The 20,594-nt window shown below is 42.4% G+C and overlaps 1 protein-coding gene across 3 annotated transcripts in view; it reads right to left on the bottom strand.

Annotated features, from left to right (window-relative positions):
- HIVEP3 (HIVEP zinc finger 3) overlaps nucleotides 1-20,594 on the bottom strand; it is a 119,983-nt gene that overhangs the window by 83,252 nt on the left and 16,137 nt on the right. For all 3 annotated transcript variants that reach the window (XM_056557320.1, XM_056557316.1, XM_056557315.1), the window contains exon 2: nucleotides 10,775-10,824. The gene's annotated coding sequence lies outside the window, so the exon portion shown is untranslated. The remainder of the gene's footprint in view (nucleotides 1-10,774; nucleotides 10,825-20,594) is intronic.

The following is a 20,594-nucleotide window of genomic DNA, read 5'->3' as shown; positions in this document are numbered from 1 at the left end:
CTGGCAGTAAGGACTGTATTCCGCATTTTCATCTACAACAAATATTACCACCTATACACAACACTAGTCTGCTTAGCTACACAAATCAAAAGAATTATGTATACAAATCTGACTAAATAAATGAGTTAAAGGCCAGGCTTTTTAATGAAAGATTGGTAGACTTTGGAATCCTACATGCTAATAGCTGCATGGTGATGTCCCAAATGAATGAGGGACAATGGGTGACAGTCACAGGACAAGCTGCTAGTAAAGCTGACAAGGGGATGTGACTGCAACAAAATGACATGACAGATTCCCCTCTTACACACCATGTGCCAAAGACAATGCTCATCCTTTGTATCCCTATAGCCCTCCCTTGCAACGATAGGGACACTAGACGAGAATACCTAAATCCCAGAACAATCATTATTATTGTTTTCTATTATCGCAGCACTATTTGTAATAATCTCATATATAACATATATCATCTACAACTATAAGGGTAAACTATGACCCTTAGGCTGCCTTCACACTATAAAAATTCATCCGTTACAATCGTCCGTCAGAAAACCCATGTTAAAGGAGTACTCCGGTGCACACTTTTTTCATGTTATCCCGTCCGGGCTGCAAAATAAAAGAAAACGCACTTTATCTTACCTGCCAACGAGCCCCGGTACAGGTGTTCGGTCCCCGGGCTGTATTCTTCTTACTTCCGGTTAGCCCGGCACGTCACACGGAGCTTCAGCCTATCACTGGCCGAGGCGGGACATTGCTGCGGCCAGTGACAGGCTGAAGCTCCGTGTGACGTGCCGGGCTAACCGGAAGTAAGAAGAATACAGCCCGGTGACCGAACACCTGTATCGGAGCTCCGGGGGCTCGTTGGCAGGTAAGATAAAGTGCGTTTTCTTTTATTTTGCAGCCCGGACGGGATAACATGAAAAAAGTGTGCACCGGAGTACTCCTTTAAACGGCCGTTAAACAATCCCATTCAAGTCTATGGGATTTTTTGATTATCTGTTATGACCCGTTATAGCCTGTCATGAATAACGGCCGTTAGTTGTGACGGGAGAAATAACGGCACATGGACAAATTTTTCGCCCGGGTAAATTAACGGCCGTTATTTTTAACATTGAAGTCTATGGCAAACGGATGAGCCTTTATGTCATCCGTTTGCACCCAGTTTATAATATCCATTATTACTTCTGAGCATGCTCAGAAGAGGTGACATCAGCAGACTCCTGCAGTGCTGAGGGACTACTACTACTCCCATCATGGAACAGACTTGTTTCCATGATGGGAGTAGTAAATACAAAACTGCGGGAGTCTGCCGGTGGCTGGGGAGGCTACATTAGTGTTTGTACTACTACCCCCATCATGGAACAGACTCTGTTCCATGATGGAGGTTGTAGTACAGGGGCTGAGGGATTTCACTTCTGAGACCCCATGCGATTAGAAGTTATTAAGCAGGGGAGCGGGCAATGTATGGTGTGTTTTAACTTTCATTTTTAAACCCTGAATGGCCGGTACTCAGGAGCCATTCAGGGCTCTCAGCGGGAGATTTAAAAATGAACATTGTGAGTGGCAGCGGGGGCCATATGTATATTAAAAGCGCTGTGGGGGGCAAGATATATAGCGCTGCCGGGGGGGGGGGGGCGCAGACATATAGCCTATATATCTAGCCCCCCCAGCGCATTTATAATATTGCAGGGGGCATATTTATAAATGCACCGGTGGGGGGTATATATATAAATTCGCTGCAGGGGGGGGCATATTATAAATGCGCTGGGGGGCTGGATATATAGGCTATATGTCTGCCCCCCCTGCAACGCTATATATCTTACATATGGCCCCTGCTACTCACAATGTTCATTATTAAATCTCCCGCTGCGAGCCCCGATTGGCTCCTCAGTACCGGCCATTCAGGGCTCCCCGTGGGGGGATTTAAAGATGAAAGTAAAAATACACTGATACATTACAGGGTTGCGGAGCTTGCCTCCCGCTCCCCTGCTTAATAACTTCTGATCGCATTGGGTCTCAGAAGTGAAACCCGGTGCGATCAATCTCTCAGCCCCTGTACTACAACCCCCATTGTGGAACCGCCTCTGTTCCATGGTGGGGGTAGTAGTACAAACACTAATGTAGCCTCCCCAGCTGTCTGCAGACTCCCGCAGCCAGGGAATTACTACTCCCATCATGGAAACAAATCTGTTCCATGATGGGAGTAGTAGTAGTCCCGGCTGTGGGAGTCTGTAGGCAGAGGTGTTACTGCCATACATGAGGGATGTTATAACGGGTCTTAACGGATGAATATTTATTCATCCGTTAGCACCCGTTATTTCATCTGTTATTATACATCTGTTTTCACACAGAAAACGGATGTTTAATAACGGATGAATGCTCATAGTGTGAAAGCAGCCTTAGTTAAATGATAACTCTCATTAAAAAAAATTTGCTATTGCACTCCTTATGGTAAATAAAAAATATTTCTACTGTACTTTGTTAAAAAAAAAAATGACGTTTTCTATTTTTTATTTGTGCTTAAAAAAGCTCAAGAACACATTTTCCCCCATCTCATACACAGACTTTGGACCAAAGTCCAAACACAGGAAGTGCAGCCTGGAGTGCTGCGGGGGGTGTGTCCAACCAACAGCATATGGCAGTTAAGTGTGAGAGGAGCTATGATTGGATGAGGCTGGACACACACCCCTCAGCACTCCAGGCTGCACTTTCTGTGTTGGCTACAGATCCATACATGTCCATGCGTTGTACTGGTATTAGAGCTCAGCTCCATTGGCAATAATGTAGTTCAGCTCCAATGGGGGAGATTTATCAAAACCTGTTCAAAAGAAAAGTTAACCAGTTTCCCCTTACAACCAATCAAATTGCTTCTTTCATGTGCCAGAGGCCTTTTTAAAAATTAAAAAAGCAATCTGATTGTTTGCTATGGGCAACTGATCAACGTTTCTTCTGCACAGGTTCTGATAAATCCCCCTCCACCTTTTGCAGCCAAAACGACGCAGGACGTAAATGTACGTCCTGGTGCGGTGGTACTTAACGCACCATGACGTACATTTATGTCGTATGCAAGACCGCGCGCATCGGAGCAACGCTCTGGTCATGCGCGGCAGGTCCCGGCTGCTGATAGCAGCCAGGGACCCACCGGTAATGGCCCACATCCGCGATCACGCAGATGTCCGCCATTAACCCCTCAGATGCCGTGATCAATAAACGGGATCTACAGCGCTGCAATCACTAAAATGTATGATCGTATCGCCCGCAGTGCTGCCGCGTCAATCCGATCATCCAGAACGGCAGACGGAGGTCCCCTCACCTGCCTCCGCTTCCTTCCACAGGTCTTCTGCTCTGGTCTAAGTAGACCAGAGCAGAAAATGACCGATAATACTGATCAGTGCTATGTCCTATGCATAGCACTGAACAGTATTTGCAATCAAAGGATTGCTATAAATAGTCCCCTATGGTGACTATTAAAGTGTAAAAAAAAAAAAAAAAAAAAAGTGAAAAATCCCCTCCCCCAATAAAAATGTAAATTGTCAATTTTCCCCATTTTACCCCCAAAAAAGTGTAATTTTTTTTAAAATAAACATATTTGGTATCGCCGTGTGCATAAATATCAGAACTATTAAAATATATCATTAATTATCTCGTACGGTGAATGGCGTGAAAGTAAAAAAATAAAAAGGCCTAAATTGATGCTTTTTATACCCCTTTTGTACCCCTTTAAACCTCTTAAGGACACAGCCCATTAAGGCCTTGAAGACGCAACTAAATTTTCTCATTTTACTTTTTGCATTTTCGTTTTATTCGATCTTTGTATTTTTCCCCATAAGACAGCTTGTTTTCAGGGGCCAATTGTACTTTGTAATTACTCCTTTCATTTTACCACAAAATTTATGGCAAAAGGAAAAATATCACTATCTATGGGGGAAATAAAATAAAAAAAACTGCAATTTCTCAACTTTTGGGAGTTTCGCTTTTACACAGTGCACTTTATGGCAGACTTGACATCTGTATTGCGTGGGTCAACAAACATGAATGCTCAGGAACTGTCCAAAGCATTAGAGGTTTGCTATGAGGATTTGCTCCTACTCCTGAGACAAGCAGAGGTGTCAGCAGAGAGTACTTTTGTTAGACAGAAAAGAACTCGACTTCAGCAGCTGATAACTACGGGAAGGATTTTTTTTAATAGAAGTAATTTACAAATCTGTAACTTTCTGGAGCCGGTTGATATAAAAATAAAAAATAAAATTTCCTGGAATACCCCTTTAATGACGGACATCATTTACTGTGAGTGGCAGCTGCTAATAGCTGCCATCACTCACTGTTTGTACATTGAAATAGAAGCCCGATAAGCCAAGAGCTTTTTCTGCAGAGCTAGTACTAGTTGTGCTATATAAAAAATGGCGACACAATGCATATCTGTGATAAGCAAATATTGTTAAAATAAAAAATGTATATTTTTAAATACTCTAGCAAATAGTCTAGTATTTGTAAGCAATTAAGATATAACAAGCTATAAGTGATTAGAACACCCCCTTAAGTAATTCCAGATAAATACTTTGACATTCTTCATCTATAAACAGCACAAACGAGGTATCATGACTGATATAGAAATGCAATCTAGTAAAAGAAGAATAACGTAAAACTTACAGTTATACAAGATCTATAATATCTAATGCATCCACTGACTGAAATGACACAACACTTGGACTGCAATATCAGCTGTATAAAGCGATAGCTCGCTCTAAAGGTCAGGGAGGGCCGATGACGTCAGCCTCATAACTAGCATAGTCTGAAGAGAATGAGAAAAATCATTCTGCGATGCTCTAAAGATTGCATTGTTTCCAGTTTTAGTGTCAGTGGAGAGGAAGTACCTATATATAGCTGGGTTTTCCTCCCCCGCAATTCTCCCCTGCGCCCACGCACCCTCCTATCACAGTCTATTTATAGCTGCCTGAGAAATATCTCTACCTCACACTGGAGCTGGGTGGATGTGGGCAGCACGCAGGGGAAGTTCAGGGTGCTGTAACATTACAGTCACTCAATACCATGACACCAGGAACCACACATGGCGTTTTACTAACACCACTTGTTCATTTAGCTTTCTTGCCCTGCTTTGAAATCCAATGTGAATTTCTCTTAACATCGAGCTGTTTCACTACAAGTCCTTTTGTTCTTATCAAACATTTACTATTCATATTGTCAAAGCTGGGTAAGACTAATAACCAGGACACAAGTCCCCTGACCCTTAATACATTAGTGTTTTAGGCCATCTGACGCATTTTGACATATATCAGATGCCAAAATATGCACTGAAAAACACATGCAATGCTCGTCAGCATGTTTTATGCAGTGTATACTTTAAATACACCAACGTAAGTAACCTGTCAAGCATATATCTCATGAAAACACATCAGAAATGCAGGACACCACTTAAAGCGGTACTCCACTGCCTCAGCGTTCGGAAACCATTTGTGGTGTGGGCTGCCGGGGTCGTGACGTCACGCTACCTCAATGCAAGTCTATGGGAGGGGGTATGGCGGTTGCCACACCCCCTCCCATAGACTTGCATTGAGGAGGAGTGTTGTGATGTCACGAAGGGCGTGGCCGTGACGTCACAACCCCCGCAGCCCGCACCCAGTGTTCAGAACAAAATGTTCCGCACGCTGGGGCAGTGGAGTCTCCCTTTAATGCAACTAAGGTCACATTCACATCAGGTTTCCTGCCAATAGGAAATACACCTGACTGCACATTGGTACCTTTTTTGATAGAATGCGGACATTAAGCCCAACAGAGCCCTAAACGTGTAATGTGAGCAGGGCCCACAAGATAGATGTGGTCAAAAGAATCAAATACATGACAAAAATCGAAGGCTAGCTTCAGATTTTCTGCCCCATATATATATTTTACAATGCTTTTTTCTAGTGCTAGAAAAATACACCATGTGCACATAACCTAAGAATGATCCTACACAATGTAGTAACAGAATGTGGTTTAGGGTGGGTTCACACTACGTTTTCTCCCATACGGGAGCGCATACGGCAGGGGGGAGCTAAAACCTCGCGCTCCCGTATGCCTTCGTATGCGCTCCCGTGTGTCATTCATTTCAATGAGCCAGCCGGAGTGAAACATTCGGTCCGGTCGGTTCATTTTTGCGCCGTATGCGCTTTTACGACCGGACCTCAAACCGTGGTTGACCACAGTTTTAGGTCCGGGGGAAAAGCACATACGGCGCAAAAATGAGCCGACCGGACCAAACGTTTCACTCCGGCCGGCTCATTAAAATGAATTACATACGGGAGTGCATAGGAAGGCATACGGGAGCGCGAGGTTTTAGCTCCCCCCTGCCGTATGCGCTCCCGTATGGGAGAAAACGTAGTGTGAACCCAGCCTTAGTTAGGTTTAACAAGCAAATTTAAAATCTCATATTGAAAGAATATATGTGAAACAGTTTTTGCTCAGTGAAGCGCACGCCACCTCCACCTCTAAAGGAAGTAAAAGGGAACAGTTTTTATCAAAAAAAGAAACCTGTAAAACAGCTGCAAATTTAAACAGCTTGAGAATAACTACTGCCAATGGGACCGCACTACAACTTCAACAGCTCACAGTAATATAAATGTACAATAAGGTGACCATCCAAAATTTACCCTATAATGTACTATTATTACCTCATAGTAAGCATGTTGTTTCTGCTACCTGACATAATAGCATGCAATGTCAGGTGTTTCAGCCATTTGCCTCTGTGACCCCATTGCAGATTTCCCTCTCCCACACAATGAAAATGCGGGGTGGCGTTGTGTTGCTTTGGTAGACACAGACCTAACAACAGATCCCACGTCTAACAAGATGCCTGTCCGTATTCTACAAAAGGCATCAATATAAAAAGGATGGCACTGTATTGTATTGTGTCAGTTATTAAAGGGGTACTCCAGCAAAAAAACATCTTATCCCCTAACCGAAGGACAGGGGATAAGATGTCTGATCACGCGGGGGTCCTGACGCTGGATGACTGGCGACTACATCCACCACGATCCCTCCATTCATGTCTATGGGAGGAGGTGTGACGGCTACATACTAGCCATTACACCCCCTCCCATAGACATGAATGAAGGGGGCGTGGCGTCACATCCCGAACAGATATACCAATTATGCGCTTCCATGTTCCGGATGTCAACGCTGTTGGCTCGGCGATTGTGGAGGTCCCCAGCGGCTGGACCCCCGCGATCAGACATCTTATCCGTTATTCTTTGGATAGGGGATAAGATGTTTTTTGCCAGAGTACCCCTTTAAGCCTTGTGGGAATGATTAAAAAATTAATTTAAAAAATCATCAAAATAAATTAAAAATAAATAAATAAATAAAAAAATCTTCCTCTACTGAAAATGCTTTATTATCCTAGAAAAAGGAAAAAGAAAGAAAACAAAAAAGCTCACATAATTGGTATCAGTGTTTGTAATGACCTGACCAATACAATATTACATTGTTTGACCTGCATGTTGAAGGTCATTAAAAATGTATAAGAAAAAAGTCTTTGGCAAAATTACTGTTTTACTGTCCTCCCCAAAAAAGTTGTATACACCCCAAAAAATAAAAACTCTGACAAAAAAAGCAAAAAAAAAACAACTTATGACTCGCAACATATGGTGAGATTTTTTTTTACAGTTTTATATAACTTTGGGATTGCAGTATTTATACTGGCCAGCAGTTAACATATCGTTTATACTGCCTTGTTTATGCAATAAAATTACATGATACTGAAAAATACTACCTGTCTTGCAAAAACTCAAGCCCTCATATGGCTATGTCAACTGAAAAAAATGGGCCAAATCCTTATAGGAGTAATTCCATCTCAATAACACACAGCTTTCCCAGCCTACTCTGGCCTTTTTACGGCTTCCAGAGGTAGCCAGGAAGCCGAAAACAGCTGAGTGAGCTGTCTTATACAATTAGCATAATCTCCCATAGGCTTTAATAGAATCTGCATAAATGACGTACCCCATGTAACCAGAGTTACATAAACAGTGAATCTCCCGATGCTACATCATTTACGCAATGCCCATTAATGTGTACATGTCAGATCTCACAAAAAAATATAAGTTACTCAGTACCTAATCCTGACTATTGACATCTATTTTTATGCCCTATATTTATTATAAAAATCCCTCTTTTCATTAGCTCTCAGTGTTAATAATCCTCTCTGGGGAAGGGGGCGTGTCCCTCCCTTGTGGTGGTGGGAGGTGATTGGTGTGTCTGCTCATGCAGCCTTGTCCATGAGTCATCTCTTGTCCATGACTTTGGATGTTTTCAGCGCAGTACCTCTTTAAGTATATATATTTTTTATTATTGTAAAAACAAAGACTCCATGCTTAACAGGTAATGTCAGGCCATGCTGCAGCTTATATCATAGGCTGAGCTTTGTACATGTACAGCATGATATCCTCTCCTTGGGTCCCTCCTGTAAAATGTCCCTTCTTCCCCTGCACTGCATTTAATCAGGCAATGCACTGATGTTGGGAATGAGGAAGCAAGAGAAGACATTCAAAGCTGAACACTTGTGTGGCCTTTACACTAATAATATAGGGAAAAAGAAAAAAATGGACCAAAAAATTATTTTGTAAAACTGCCATTTTAAGGTCCAGAAAATGGGTAAATGGATGGTGACATGGCCTTAAAAGGGGTTCGCTTGTTGAAAAAGAAAATCTGTTCTAATGAGCCCCAAGAAAATGTTTTCCTTCTCTCCTGACCCAAGCTCCAATCCCTTTTGATCTAAAAACACTAGTAGGAAACAAGTCTCCCATGTGAAAGAAACCTTTCCTTTAGGCTATGTGCAGATGGCAGAAATTCCGCATGGATGCGGAATTCCGTTGCCACATTCATTTGGCCTGAGTTCCGCATCTATGCAGAATTTGTGCGGAATTTCCATATGAATACACAGAGCCCATTTAAAAAGTGCTTTTATTCATTGAACATGTTTAAATTTTGCACAAAGTTCACACAAAATACGCCAAAAAGCCCCATTCACTTTAATGGGCTTCCGCAGCTGAATTCCGCAAAAATAGAAGACATGACTTATATTTTTGCAGAATGCGGAATTTTAGCTGCGGAACTTTTGCATCAAGAATGGGACTGTGGAATCAAACTGAAGTTAACTTCTTGGTGTAAACACATGCAGAATTTCCATGTGAAATTAAAGAGTACCTGTTTTTATATGTTGTTAATTACTGTATAAATAACAAGTTCCTAAATGTATGTCTTTAAAAAAAAATTATATATTTTTTTATTTGGGAAATCCCACCACTGGGGGTCTCCCTACATGTCCTGGCCGCTAGTCTGTTAGTGATTTTGGACTCATGCCGGCCTGGCATGAGTCCAAAATATCAGACTGCAGCCGGGACAAGTGACGAGCACATCACTGCTCCTGCCTGTCAATCAGACAGGCAGGAGCGAGCGCTGTGCCCGCAGCAGCTGCGGACATGGCCGGCTGGCTGGAGACAGGTGATAGAGCAGTGTGTAAGAAGTTCTCACCTTCTCCCTGCAGCTGTAAGCTCCGCTGCTCTCCTAGGTCCAGACTCTGCTACAGTGACGTGAAGTGAGGGTGGAAGTGGTCCCCCCCCAGCAGGCTTCAGTGACGTAGCGCCTGCTGGGGCATGCCCCCTTCCTCCCCTCGCACACGGCTGGAGACTGAGCTGCCGAACAGGGAAGATAAAAGGTATAAAGATAAAAGGTATTTATAGGGGGGTTTCCAGAGAAAAAAATTACAGGGATAGAGTTAGTGAGAGTCAGGGACAAATTGGGAGGGGGATTAGGGAGAGTTTAGATCAGGGGTCTCAAACCTAAATTATCTGGGGACCACTGGAGGTAGCAGCTGGGTGAGGCTGTTCAGCATGCACCCCTCACATATAATGCCCCCCATCATGCGCCCCTCTCATATAATGCCCACATCATGCGCCCCTCATCATCCACCAGGAACACCCCCCACCAGCAGTAGCACCCCCATCATCCACCAGCAACAACCCTCCCCCCCCATTCCCCCCCCCCCCCCCCCGTGGTAATAGCATGAGCTGACAGATGATGGGGGTGCTACTGCAGGGGGGGGGAGCATTAGGTAGGTATCAGCTTCCCCACATTAGGAAGGTAGCAGTTTCCCCACATTAGGTAGCCATAACACAGATTCCCCACATTAGGTAGTCTTAGCATAGATTCCCTACATTAGGTAGCCGTAGCACAGTTTCCCCCCCCATTAGGTAGCGCAGCACAGTTAACCCGCATTAGGTAGCGTAGAACAGATTCCCCCCCTGGACAGCACTACTTACATCTGCCTGCGGGAATTCCTGGCTGAGGTGCGCGATATAAGTGACATCCTCGCACGTGCTGCGCAGGACATCGGCGTCCCTGCACAGCGCTTGCGATGACATCACTTACCGTGTGCACCTCCACCAGGAAGTCTCCGCAGGCAGATGTAAGTAGCAGTTTAGTGATGGGGCAAGACTGGTTGCCTTGTCATATGTGCACCGGGTCCCATGTAGCAGTGTTTGCCGAAGTGTGTGAAGTCTTCCGGCATTTAGCCCTGCTTGCCTGAAGCAGGGCTAAATGCCTGAAGAAATCCTCTGCCTGGCGCCCAGAACTGCATGTCCCGGGCTTTTGGTGATACAAATTTCAGATCCCTGGTGTGGGCCGCAAAATTTCGTTCCGTGGGCCGGGAGCCGGAAACAGTATCAGTGCATAGAATCTGTAGTAAAGTATGAAATAACCAACTAAAAGCCAATAGACATCTCACCTGTCAGAGTCTCAGAAGCCCTTCTCCATTAGCACTGCACAATGCATCTCCTGGAAAATGAAATTGGGAAAATATTAGTAACAAAATCGTACTATTAATATAATTTATTTTGTAATATTTAATGGTCTACAGTGTTAAATAGCATATGCACACTGATCAGCCATAACACTGGTGGCTGTCTAGAGGTAGGATATAGTAAGCAAAAAAAAAGGATAACCTGGGAACAAATGACAGAATCATGGGCAGCCAATGTTCTTTTTATGCATGTGGGGAGGAAAGGCTAGCAGAAACTGCTGAAAAAGTTTCTGATGGCTATGATAGAAAGGTGTCAGAATGCACAGTGCATCCTAGCTTGCTGCATATAGACTGTCAGAGCACCCAGGTTGACCTGCAAACCAAAAAAAGTATACACAATAAACATCAGAACTGGACTATGGATGAAATCCGCTATTTTCTTTTACATCATGTGGATGGCTAGGTGTGAGTGCATCACTTGCCTTAGGGAAGAGATACACCTTGGGAAAAAGATGAGGCAGAGGCAGTGTGACAGGGTAATGTTCTGCTGGGAAACAAACCTTGGGTCCTGACATTCATGTGGATATTACTTTGACCTATACCCCCTACCTAAACTTTATTGCAGACCAAGTATACCCATTCATGACAATAGTATTCAGCAGGATAATGCACCCTGTCACATGACAAAGAGTTTAAGGTGCTGACTTGGCCTCCAAATTTCTCAAATCTCAACTGGATGAAGCTACTTACAGGACTGAAAGGATCTGCTTCTAATATCTTTCTGCCAAAATATCAGAGGACACTTCAAAGGTCTTGTAGAATCCAGGCCATGACAGGTCAGAGTTGTTTTGGTGGCATAATGGGTCTTACACAATATGAGGCAGGTGGTTTTAATGTTAGGGGTCAATAGTGTTTATGTTCTTGGTTTTGACAACCCCATCCACACATTTCTGATACAGGGGCAATAGGCAGCCCCATGCTGCTAAATAGCAAAGGGGATACACTGATATGTAAATGTTTTAACAAAATGCAATGGCATGTCCCTAGAATATGGGAATACTCCTTTACGTTATTGGTAGTCAAGTAATTAGTACACATAAAAAAATGTCAAAACTGTTGCTACACTTGTGAATAGAGCCACATTATGTATTAAAAGTAGTTTTGCATTCGATATTTACCAGTGTCAGTATAGTGCTGGTGAACAGGGAATTTATAAGACTACCCTAAAAGCCATCTTTACTACAGACTTGTTGACAGATCCTTTATTGGGCCATGGTTGGATGCAAAAATTGGGTTTCATTTGAAATTGGACACACATTTTTCTAGAATTTTTAACAGTATGGGTGTTCCCTATAATAGGGATTCAAGATTCTTCATCTTTCTTAGGGTACGTTCACACTACGGAATCTCCACTAGCAAAATTCCATGAGCGGAGATTCCATCTGGCGGTCGCCGCAGAAATCCTTTGGTGGTAGGACTGCGCAGCACTGCACCGTCACCATTGATGGCTATGCATTGCTCGCTGATGTTCTTTCTTTATTCTCTCTTTGCACGGAACAGTTTCAACGACGGAATTGTCCGCCGCTTAAATTCCTCAGTGTGAACGAGTCTCGCAGAAGACAAATTCACGCAGATGTTAACGTTCACTGAGCGTAATTCCGCTCACGGAATTCCGCGGGAATTATGCGGTGTTAACATACCCTTAAGCTACTGCAGCTGCACATTGTACAGAAAAAGAACTAGAGGTTTACTTTGAAATTGCTGTATTATCCTTTATTTAGATAATGCCAACATATGAGGCAGGATGGTCGGTGGAAAAGCTGTGGCGCATTTTGTGTGTATAAAATAACTACGGTTTCTTTCTTAAAAAGGTACATCTCATACACCCCTCTGCTTGGGTGTGGCATATAAAAGGAAAATTAATTGTCGAGTTTATCCCATGTTCAGCTCTTCAAATGTACATGGATATTGTTGGCAGCAACAAGAGTTATAACTTAGAAATGACACATTTAACTAGGTTTCAGCTGATAAAACAGGCCACCCCAAAACTGTCACCCCATATATCATGTCTGCCATAGCTCATCCTTTTCTCAGAGCAGCTGATAATGATATGGCTGTTGGCTGTCATCCTACTGATCAGAAGCGGATCCTGCTTCCCTGGAAGCTGCTTGGAGCTGCTGCTAATCTCAGGCAACTGACAAAGATTTCCATTTTTGGAAGGGAAAAAAAAAAGTTTAAGCAGCTTTCACGAGCAAAAAAGTATTAAGCAGAATAGCAAATATTGCCAATAGTGACAAATAAAAGCAAAATACTAGGGGGGGCTATTTTGTCAATAGGGAAAGCAGTGACTCACAATCTTCTACCTAGCTGCATATAGTAGCTGTCATTTCAGGTGACTTTTCAGGATATGCTGTCCTGTGTGTACATGAGGAGCAGCACTATTTCTGGCCATTATGAAATGTGTATATGGTAGTTTTCAGTAGATTTCTGCTCACCAGGCTTCATCTCTGATTTGCTGTTCTCTCAGAGCTGGTGGGCAGAGCTCCCTCCTCTCATCTCCACAGACTGGTATTGGCTTGTCTTGCAAACACAGGGCAAGCTGAGACGATTTTCAGAGAAGAAGATTTGAGCAGCAGGAGTGTGGGGAGGGGGGGGGGTTAAGATTTTTTTACTAAAATACAGTATATCACAAAAGTTTCTTATATACGCTTTTACTATTGATCTATGCAAAGTTTATTCAAATGAGAGAGCTTATTTAACCCCTTAAAGGGGTACACCGCCCCAGGACATTGTATCCCCTATCCAAAGGATAGGGGATAAGATGTTAGATCGTGGAGGTCCCGCCGCTGGGGACCCCCGTGAACTCGGCTTTCATTACTGCACAGAGCAAACTCGCTCTGTGCCTAATGAAAGGCGATACAGGGGCCATAGCATTGTGACGTTAGGGCACGCCCCCTTAATGTAAGTCTATGATGGCTGATACGCCCCCTCCTATAGACTTGTATTGAGTGGCTCTGATGCCACAATGCTCCGGTATTGCCCATCATTACGCACAGAGCGAGTTTGCTCTGTGCAGTAATGACAGCGGGGAGCTGCAGCCAAGATCACGGGGGTCCTCAGCAGCGGGACCCCCACGATCTGACATCTTATCCCCTATCCATTGGATAAGGGGTAAGATGTCTAGGGCCCTTTAAGGACATTGGACATAAATATATGTCCTGATGCCCTGGTACTTAACGCACCAGGATGTACATTTACTTCTTGTACATGTAGGGAGCGCACGAGCTGCGCGCTCTTCATGCACAACTATGAGCAGCAGCCAGGGACATCCAGTAATGGCAGACACCAGGGATTGTGCTGATGTTCGCCATTGTTTATTGCATGCAGTCAAAAAAACTGAAGAATTAAATGGATACAGTAAATTTAACATTGAGGTCTATGGAAAATGGATGAGCCTTTAATGTCATCCGTTTGCATCTGTTTTTTCAATCCGTCTTTTGATCTGTTTTTACTTCTGAGCATGCTCAGAACAAAAAATATAAAACATTTTTTGGGTTTATTAAAGGGGTATTCCAGGAAAAAACTTTTTTATTTATATCAACTGGCTCCAGAAAGTCAAATGACACGTGTCTCGGGAAACGCCCAGTTTAGAAGGTTTGCTATGGGGATTTGCTTCTAAACTGGGCGGTTCCCGAGACACGTGTCATCAGAGAGGATTTAGACAAAAAAGAACAACCTTAACTTCAGAAGCTCATAAGTACTGAACGGATTAATGTTTTTTAATAGAAGTAATTTACAAATCTGTTTAAAATTCTATAGCCAGTTGATATATAAAAAAAAAAAAAGTTTTTTCCTGGAATATCCCTTTAACTGAACAATAACAGATCCAAACATCCGTTTGCATCCGTTATTGCCTGTTTTTTTTTTGTTTGTTTTTTTGGAGAAGAAAGGGACAGGTCATGTGGACATAGTCTTACAATGTAAATGGCTGTCTAAGAAGACACAAAACCTTGAAAATGAAATGCAGATATCACACTATGAGATGCTGACTAGTCGGAGGCTTGTTTTGTAGCTCCAGGGTTTAAAGCGCTGTAAAGCAGGGTTGAATCCAGCGGCGATTCCCCTTACAAGCGCAAGTTGGCTCCCCTGTCCCTCTTTACAAGCGTACGTGTAGTATGGAAAGTGACTGCTGAGGCCACTGATTGGCTGCAGTGATCATGTGACATCTGCTTCTGAAGAGAGACCTGGGGGCCAAGCAGAGCTTGCACAAAATATCGCACAGGATCAGAGGTTAGTAATCCCTACTTTGTTATTTTTGTATACTTTCTTTGTATTTTTTAAAAATACTATAAACTGGATTTTGAATGGGTTCTATACTTAGGTATACAGTTGTGGCAAAACAATTAGACACTGACAAAGATTTGGGTTTTTCACAAAGTTTGCTGCTTCAGCTTGTATAGTAGTGTTACCACTAAGAACGATCTCATGAATTACAAAAAATATAAAGTCATTCCTTGCTATGACAATTTACATAAAGGGGTATTAGAACACTTAAAAACAAAGTGTCTGACTGTGGGGGGTTGCATCCTCTGGGACCCTCTGCAATCTCCAAAACAGGATTCAGATTCTCTTTGCTGTATGGAGTGATGGGCCGAAGCATGCTTCATGCATTGTCTATGGCAGCACCAGAGAGTACCCAAGTATAACGCATTTCAACTAAATTTCAGCCCGCCACAAAGTGAAATGCTTACATCATTTTAATGATCTTCCTGCAAGCTCAGAAAACCGTGTTCACAAGGACAAGGCAGCTGATATCACTCTGTCATGCGGTCTCAATTTTAAGAACAGACTGGCAGCTTTAACCCCATAAGGACTCAGCGTTTTTCCGTTTTTGTACTTTCGTTTTTTCCTCCTCACCTTTTAAAACGTTTAACTTTCAACTTTGAACACCGCGTCTAAAAGGGGTTAATAGCAAGCGGCACCGTGATCAGTGCCGCGCGCTATTAGACACGGGTCCCGGCTGTTGCTAGGACGTGGGGCCACAGCGTTATAGAACGATAGAATGTGAGCGGACTCAGGACGTACAGGTACACCCTGAGTCCTTAAGGGGTTAAAAGGGGTGGTGCGTGAACAAATTGGCCCAGACTTATCAAACTGTGTGAGAGTAAAAAAGGAGGGATTTTCCCACAGCAGCCAATCACAGTTCAGCTTTCACTTTACCAGAGGTCGTTAGCTGAGCTGTGATGGTTGCTGTTGGATAATCCCTCTATTTTTCCTCTCACACAGTTTGATAAATCTGGGCCATTGTCTTCTTCTGTTAACCATGGAAACTCCGCCAAGGAAACTCATGTAGTCATGATTGCTTTGACTCAAAAAGTCTTTACAAGCAAGTACATTGCTGCTTGTAAGACCCACAGCAAACAAAATGTATACAGCATCCCAAATATAGATTATAAATCTTTATTAGACACATATGTCATAAAAACATCTTAAAACAAGTATAGGCACAAGTGCAAGAGGTAAAGGTCATAAGCATTGGTACATTAGTGTCAAGGTATGTAGCTCAATAAGCAAACACAATATGAGGACCTAAATTAACGTACATACAAGTATTAGTAAAAGGAACCAGAGTATTTGAAAAGAAAGCTGCACAGAAAAATACAAAGAGAGAGCCAATGCAGAGCCAATACCACGAGCACTTACCCTAAGGTACGTTTTGCGCTATTGTGCTTCGTCAGGGGGCGTAAGACTGTCCCTAAATCAGCCATTTATCGGATCATTGAGAACTGCAAGAAGAGGGGGTTCAGTTGCTATGAAAAAAGGATTCAAGGCACCCAAGAAAGTCCAGCAAGTTGGAGGACTGTCTCCTAAAGAGGATTCAGCTATGAGACTGGTTTGACACCAGTGCAGAGTTTGCTCAGGAATGGCACCATGCAGGTGTCAGTGCATCTGCACACACAGTAAGGAAGAATTTTGGAGGCTGGCCTCGTGTCAAGAAGCCACTTCCTTTCAAGTAAAACATCAAGGACAGACTGACATTCAGAAAAAAAAAGATTCTGTTGGCATGCGGTCAAGTCTGACATCACATGAAAAAAGGGCCATAAAAGAGAGATTCAGAGTTGCTTTACTGCGCCAGTACTCAACACATTTTTGGTTAATATATTTAACCTAAACCACTGTTCAAATCATTTTCTACAAATATCATATGGTAATTTAAATTAGTGAATTGCCTAAAAATTATAAGTCTAGAGTATCTTATTTATATTATATTTACCGTATTTCATAAATGACAACAGCATCCAAGGGGTTAAAGGACTGGCACTGGAGCTAGATTCAATGCTGGTAAATGGCCATAAATTAGAATTAATAATGTATAATGAAAACTATAATATAATGAAGATACATGAGAAATGGCTGTAGCTATGAATGGACAGTTAAAGGGGTACTCCAGTGAAAACCTTTTTTCTTTTAAATCAACTGGTGGCAGAAAGTTAAACATATTTGTAAATTACTTCTATTAAAAAATCTTAATCCTTCCTGTACTTATTAGCTGCTGAATACTACAGAGGAAATTCTTTTCTTTTTGGAATGCTCTCTGATGACATCACGAGCACAGTTCTCTCTGCTGACGTTATATATTTATTTATTGTTGTCCATAGTGGGATTTGAACCCAAGTCCCCAGCACTGCAAGGCAGCAGTGCTAACCACTGAGCCACCATGCTGCTCTTAACATACATCAGCTATGCATGGTTGCTAAAATGGACAGAGATGTCAGCAGAGAGCACTGTGCTCGTGATGTCATCAGTGTTCCAAAAAGAAAGGAATTTCCTCTGTAGCATTCAGCAGCTAATAAGTACTGGAAGGATTAAGATTTTTTAATAGAAGTAATTTACAAATATGTTTAACTTTCTGCCACCAGTTGATTTAAAAGAAAAAAGGTTTTCACCGGAGTACCCCTTTAATTTCCAGAGTTATAGTTTGTTAAAGGACATCTGTACTGTATGAGTTTTACATATTTCTGTGCCTGGGCTGTAAAAATAAACTATAACTTACCTTCCTACGTTCCCCCGTTGCTCCGGTATCAGCCTCACGGTCCTCCGCTGCGGTCCTCTTGCTGCTTCCTGCCGACAGAGCAGTCAGCATATCACCGGCCGCAGTGATGTCCTGCTTCGACCGGTGATAGACTGAGCGCACTGTCATGTAAGGAGCTCTGGCCGGCAGTGCGCTCAGCCTATCACCGGCAGAGGAGGTGTGACGGCTCTGTGACGTTCCCATCCCCAGGAAACAGCAAGAGGACCACAGCGGAGAGCCGGGAGGCAAATACCGGAGAACATAGGAAGGTGAGTCAAAGTTTATTTTGTTTATGTTTACAGCCCAGGCACAGGAATATGTAAATTTCATGCAGTACAAATGTCCTTTAAGAATTGACTGTACAAGAAACAGGGGAGGGATTTGCTCATAGGAAAAAAAAACCTGCCTGAGGATGAGGTCACACACAACGCATTTCACACTGCGTAGCGGAAAAGATATTGGCCCTCATTTACTATTGCAAATCAGACATGTTTTGTCGGGTTGTGTGCCAGATTCTGTCGCATTGCGCCAGAAACTCTGTCTGTGCCAGAATCTGCGCCACAAATTCTGTCTGCGCCGAATTTTGCTAAGAGAACAAGAAAAAGGGGCGTGGTCGCTGTGAAAAGGGGGGGTGTTCTCCAAAAAGGGGCGTGTCCCCGACATTTTCACAAAAACCCAACATATTAACTAAGGTTTCCACATAAAATGTGGTGGATTAGAGCTGAGGAAAACCCTACAGATCAGAGCATGTGTAAAAGAAGCAAAGTATAGGGAAAGTGGAAAATGTAGGGAAACCTTAGTAAATACCGTGGAAAATAAATTGTAGGGAATTAAAACCCACAAAGAAACCTACATTCCACTCTTAGTAAATGAGGGCCATTGTGTATTTTTACACCTCCTGGCAGCCCTGTGTGTTCCGTGAGGGTTGGAGGCCACAGCTAACAGAAAATATGCAGCGTATTTCCAGCTGCGCAGTGAATTTTGCACAGCATCAAATATGCTGTGTATACGTTGTGTATGACTCTACCCTTAGGTTGTACTCTCATGTATTGTGCCCATTTTTGATGTGCAGGATTTTAAGTTGCAAATTTTAATGTAAATAATGTCTAAATGACTGACCACAGCTTCAAATTATGTGAATGAAATATGTGCAGGATACTGTATGTACACCCTTAAGTTCATTATGTGTTAAGACATTTGTGAGGACATGAAAATGTGGAGTCTCTAGGGGGAAAAAGGAGTAATAAAATACTGATAGGGTTTTGTTATAAGTCTCCAAATGTAATGGAAGTAGCAGAAAACCTACTAATATGACAAATGGGGTAGCAAATCAGGTTAAAGACATTATTATGGGGGACTTTCACTACCCCAACTTCTAGACCAAATTTTTACCCTTTAAGGAAAAGGCCCATTTTCTAATGTACTTTGTTTAAAAAAAAGAAGTTTTCTATGTTTTATTTGTGTTTAAAAAAAAGCGGACACTAGGGAGACTACTTGTCCAGAGCACATTTCCCCCCATCTATTGCACAGACTTTGGACTCCTGCTGTCCTGGCAGAAGTCCAAAAGCAGGAAATGCAGTCTGAAGTGTTGAGGGGTGTGTTCAGCCTTTTCCAATCACAGCTCATCTCACACACTGAACTGTTCTGGGCTGTGTGTAGCAGAGTGAGGGAGGAAGTTCTCCCCTGTATGTCTTCAAATGATGTCACGCCTGCTGGGGAACACCCCTTCCCAGTCTGTGAATATGACTGAGCAGAAAATACAGAGAAATATCAAGGTAGAAAACTAACAAATAATAAAAATAAGGGCAAGGGTGGTTTATCATGATGGGGCAGTGAACTGGGAGGATTATAAAATTTTACAAGATCATGAATTTCAATTTTATTTTTGCATTTTCGTTGTTTCCACCTTACCTTCTAAAAATCATAACTTTTATATTTTTTATCCACAGACCCATATGAGGGCTTGTTTTTGCATCATCAATGTTACTTTGTAATGACATCACACGTTTTACCATAAAACGTACAGCACAACCAAAAAAAGCCTTATTTATGTGGGAAAAGAAAACAGCAATTTATAAACATTTTGGAAGTTTTTTTTATTTTTTTATTTTTTTATACACACTGTACACTTTACGGTAAAACCGATATGTTTTCTTTATTCTGTGGGTCAATACAATTAAAATTATATCCATGTTATATGCTTTTTTTTTTATAATTGTACCGCTTTTAAAAACTATTTTAACAAAATTAGTATGTTTAAAATTGCCCTATTTTGACCACCTATAACATTCCAAATTTTCCATATGCAGGGTGGTATGAGGGCTAATTTTTTGCGCCGCCGTCTGTATTTTTATTGGTACCACTTTTGCTTATATTTTACTTTAAATCACTTTTTATAAATTTGCTTGGGAATAAAATGTTGGAATTTTTTTTTCACCATACGGTATAATTAACATTATATTTTGATAGTTCGGACATTTACGCACGTGGCGATACCAAATATGTTTATTATTTTTTTAAATTCTTTTTTTGGGAGCATAATGTGAAAAAGGGATGATTTACCAGATCAGATCAGAAGACCCCAGGAGACGGCCAGTGGCAGGTGAGCGGAACTTACAGCCGCCATACTGGATGATCAGATCCCAGCGGCAGCACTGCAGGCGATCCGATTATCCATGTTAAGTGCCGCACAGATGATGTGATCTGTATTGAGGGGTTAATGGTGGACATCAG

The sequence above is a fragment of the Hyla sarda genome, chromosome 2 (genome assembly GCF_029499605.1).
Source record: "Hyla sarda isolate aHylSar1 chromosome 2, aHylSar1.hap1, whole genome shotgun sequence".
NCBI classification, from domain to species: domain Eukaryota; kingdom Metazoa; phylum Chordata; class Amphibia; order Anura; family Hylidae; genus Hyla; species Hyla sarda.
This window is presented reverse-complemented; position numbering and strand designations above follow the sequence as displayed.